The sequence below is a fragment of the Geospiza fortis genome, unplaced genomic scaffold (genome assembly GCF_000277835.1).
Source record: "Geospiza fortis unplaced genomic scaffold, GeoFor_1.0 scaffold27, whole genome shotgun sequence".
Classification (NCBI taxonomy): Eukaryota; Metazoa; Chordata; class Aves; order Passeriformes; family Thraupidae; genus Geospiza; species Geospiza fortis.
In genome coordinates this window covers 3,872,388-3,876,993 of record NW_005054329.1, presented here as the reverse complement: position 1 = coordinate 3,876,993, position 4,606 = coordinate 3,872,388, and the positions used below count along the sequence as shown (strand labels likewise).

At 41.6% G+C, this 4,606-nt stretch overlaps 1 protein-coding gene across 1 annotated transcript in view; it reads left to right on the top strand.

Moving 5' to 3' along the window:
• Positions 1-599: 599 nt before the first annotated feature.
• Positions 600-4,606, top strand: part of GFI1B (growth factor independent 1B transcriptional repressor) — a 10,269-nt gene continuing 6,262 nt past the window's right edge. Inside the window, exon 1 of the mRNA XM_005421272.2 lies at positions 600-758. The gene's annotated coding sequence lies outside the window, so the exon portion shown is untranslated. The remainder of the gene's footprint in view (positions 759-4,606) is intronic.

Genomic DNA, 4,606 nt, shown 5'->3' with positions numbered 1-4,606 from the left:
AGAGCAATGCCTAAAATATGTGTGGATTGCACACACATATGCCTGGGAAAATGAAGGGTGATTAACACGCATCTTCTTCAGTTATGCCATGCAAGTATTTATTCGTTTTTCCTTGGAAATAGGAGAGATAAAAGATCCATTCTGGAATAAAATAATTCTGTGCACATGTGCTCGATGGTTTTGTTTATGAGCCCCAAGTATGTGAGTGTGTGTGTGTGTGAGACAGATGGTGTGTCTGTTTGTGAGAGATATGATGCGGGGATGAATGTCTGTAAAAATACAGGTTTCTTAAGGGCTTTTTTAATTTTATTTTTTTTAACTGAAAGACAAAATAACAAATGTCTGCTCAGTACATTATTTCCTGTGTCATGCTTTTTGTCAATATGACAGAGGAGTATTCCTGCAGAAAGCAAAGCTGCCCCCAAAAGTGAAGCGTGCTGCCCCCAGGGCTTCGAGCTGGGCATCGTGAATTCTCTTCAAGTTGTCAAAGTCCTGGGAAGTTTTGATAAGCAAATACTTTCTGGGCTCTGCCTCTTATTGGCTGTTTCTTCACCGCCAGATTTTGACACAAATAATCTGATTGAAAAATCAGGGAGGGGAACAGGGGAAAAAAAAACAGAGAGAAAAAAGGAGAAGTATCTATTTCAACTGACTGCGACCAAGTGAAAAAGTGGAAGAGGAGTCCGGAGGGAGGACGACGTCTCACTTGTCTGGGGAGATTTCAAGGCAAATCCAGTAAAGCAAAGTCCCTCAAACAGGTGATTGATTTATTCTTTTAAACACTTTTAACTTCATTGTTTTTCTCATTTTTCTGATATGTTTTTCTAAGCTTTTTTCCTCCTCCTTCTTCTTCCCTTGTGTCTGCAAATATGTAATATATTCCATTGCCTACGCCACTTGTCCTGAGGGCTCCTTTGTGGTAATAGTTCACCTGACTCATTTGAATTGAACCTTTTGGAATTATATGCCATGTGCTTCACTTTTAAATGTGAAAATGGTAATAGAACAAAATATAAGAGATGTGACAATGGTCTCAGGTACCTGTGTCCCAGGCAGCTCCATCAGCAGGAGCTGTGGAGTTTTTTACTTTGCCATTGAGGAGAGGGAAAACCGTTTTTTTCCTTTTATTTGCTTTTTTATAGGACCAGACCTTTACATCCAGAGAACAGCACACCTCTGCTGCCATCACCTGTGCCAGTTTTTGTAGATGACAATTCCTCTCCCATTCAGGATTTTTGCTTTGAATTAATCTTTTATTATTTTTCCACCCTTTTTGAATATAGGCTGATTAATCTAACAGTTTTTTAGCATATGGAATTAGCTATTTATAGGCACTTCTCATATCACAAGATTGATTCAATACATTAATGGTTTGCAAGTTCACATTGAAATTCCATCTGTACTTTAAGGAGATCTGGAATTTGGGAGATTGCACTGTATAATTCCATCCATGGAACCCTAAGGCAAAGTTTCCTAAAGCTGGTGGCATTCCCAACATCACAGGGAGCTGTGTGAGCTTTCCAGAGAACAAGTGCTGCAGTTACTGTCTAAATATATTTTTTTCTGGATGTTGCAGCTATACCAGGATTTCAGTTCAATTTATTTGATGAAATTTCCACCATAATTTGCTGCCCCTGCCATAATGTCCATTTATCCAGTCTTACCAGAAGAATTAAAAATGTCCTGTTCATTTTTCCAATAAAAAAGTGGCATTTAAATTACTTGCCCCAAGTACATTTGATTTTGCAAGGGTGGACTAGTGAAGAAATTATTAATTTTGTTGTAAAGAGCTGAAATTCTTTCAAATTTGACTTTATATTTAAAGAGTCAAGAGTCCATAAAACCTCTTATTTTATTTTATTTGGGCCCTTAAGCCACAGACACATCGTGTTCTATTTTGCGCTTTTTTTCTTCAAAAATCTTTTGAAAGAGAAACTATTCTGTATTTTTGGAAGCTTCACTTTTTCCAGAAAAAAAAGAAAAAGAAGGGAAAAAAGCACAAAAAGGGTAATATTAAGATATAAATAATATCAATTAAACAATGGAAAGAAAAAAGTGCTTTTTAGTCAAAAACTTTGTATGCTCATCAACTTATCTGAAGATGTGGTGTAATGTACTACTAGTGAGTTCTAGCCTTCTAATGCTGGTTAAAATTTAATATTTTACTGAGTGTAGCAAGAAAAAGCATTTAATCTCTACAATTAACCTTGGAAATCTGAAAACAGAATTACTTGACTTTAGAGAAAAATGCAAGTCAGCTTTAGAATGGAGCTTTCACTGCAAATTGGGTTCAGCGTGGCACAATCCTGCAAACACTGTCCCCACCAGAGGCTCCATAACCTAATGCACTGAGTATGGATTTCCTCTAAATTACATCGAGGACCAGTGCTGTGGGTTTGGGAACTGAGAGCTGCTGTGCAGTGAAATGAGTGAGGGCTTCATGAGGAACACAGGATCCAGTAAAATGAGGATCCTGGAGTCAGAAGCCACCCCTAAACTAAAAACCAAGCCCATTTGCAATGTTTCGGTGTCCCATTAGAGTTTTACTTGGGATACTCTGCAAAATCATTCAAAAGCGTTGCTGAGGGTGGAGGAACTTTGAGTTTGAACATGCAAATGCTGGATCTGCCTTCAGATCTCACTGGGGAATTTATAACAGGTGAAAGAAACCCTTCTAAGGTGCTTCAGGTGAGGTACCCAAAATAGTGAAGCTGCTTTTTTTCCCCTTGGCTCCCGCTGGCTTTTCCTCAAGGCACATTAGAACATTATTATACAGCTGCATGAATGGCAGGCTAATAAGAACACCAATTTTAGCCACCTGCTGGTTTTATATCCTATATTGAATTAATAAAAATGCCAGAACACTTCAATTTTGAATGGGCACTCCTGCCCAAGCAATAAATTCCCTTGTGCACTTACCAGTCCAGGTAGATACAGCTGCCACAGGGGCTGAAATGAATTAAAAAAAAAAAAAAAAGAAAGTTTAATTTTCAGCAAAAGGTTGAAGCTAAATTCGGTCAGAAGCTTCAATAATTGTAAAATGTAGCAGGTGGCAGCATCCACAGCACTGCTTTTCCTGGGAAATACAGTGAGCCATTAGGAGCAGCTGATCTCTTGCTACAGATAATCTGGAGTTTCGAGGAAGAACAGTCCTTTTTCCTCCCACAATCTCTCCTTGTAGCTTTCCTCTAGCCTGGTTGTGTGAATCACAAAGCCAGTCCAGTGCAGTTGTTAATTAACTCTGCTTTGGGCTCCCAGTTCCTTTTTTTTTTCCTGTAAAATGGGGTGGGGGAAGGTGACTTCCTTTTGCAACGTTCAGTCCATTGAGGATGGTTGAGCTCAGTCGTTATCAGCACTCAGGATACTGCACCAAATTTGACTTTTACACAGCCTGGGGCATCCAGAAATATTCTTTTTATCCATGGACATCTGCTTTTAGGCACCACTGGAAAAGAGGGGCTGTACTTAGTGCTGTCTGTACTTGGCATAAAACTTTGCTGGATTGTTTAAACCACCCATCTCCCATCTGATTTACCTGGCTGAGCTGCCCAGCTGCTGCCACAGGATTCTCCAGCCTGAGGGCAGGGAGAGTGGCTGTTCCAGCAGGCACAGCTGGATGCAGGCTCTCCCCACTGCCACAGCTCCTCCACCGTGGAGGAAGCCCAGGGAAACCAGGAGCTGGTTAATTCAGGCAGAGGAATCTGATATCTGAAGTTTCCTGGTGTGAATTCCCTCATTGTGGACACAGTGCTGCCCCACCACATGGGAAAACCCCTGTGACAGGAGTGGAAATTCCAGGTTTAAAGGGTTTGGAGCATCACTTTACCTTGGGGCAGGTGTATAATGCAGGGTTGGGTCACTGCACAGGTGGCTCAGCTGGGACTGACCAGTGCTGCTGGAATGGGAGGGACAGGGGCTGAGCAGAGCTGCTGAAGGGTCATAACCCACTACAGAACAGCCCTGTCTTTGAGCTGGAGCTATTTCTGTCCCTGCAGCCTTTCACTGGGCAGGGACCCTTTACAGATCTTTGAATAAACCTCATTAGAGAGTTCCAGGAGAGCAAAAAGCAGCAGTGTGTGCTTCAGTGCCCCTTCCCTCAAGGGCCTGCTTATGGTCCCTCTTCATGCTGTTCTGTCCTTTTTCTAAAATTAAATTAAAAGTCTGCTCTTGTCCTCAGCTTTCTATTATTCATCTCAAGCTACACGTAAATTTCTTGGAAAAAGATGAAGAAAAACAGGTGAGTCATTTCAGAAGAAAAAAATGGTTAGAGCCAGCCAGAGTTATCCCTGAATTCATAGATGGAACAGTGGGAATCCTGGACCAGATTTAAAAAGACAGCAGCATATCCAAAGGTAGCTGGGCTGGGGGCACCCTGGCAATCCCCCTGTCCCCAGCAGATCTGGCTGTGGCAATCCCACAGCTTTAGGCACCACTGTGAATGTGACCCTCAGACCTTTAAACAAAACACCACTGGGCTCTGTAATTATATTTAGCATGAAGGGGCAGTACAGGCACTTCTGATCTCTGGGGAACAGACCTTTCCATCCCTGCCTGATTGGGATTTCAGGACTGCTCTGCCCTTGGACAGATTTCATATCATTCCTGC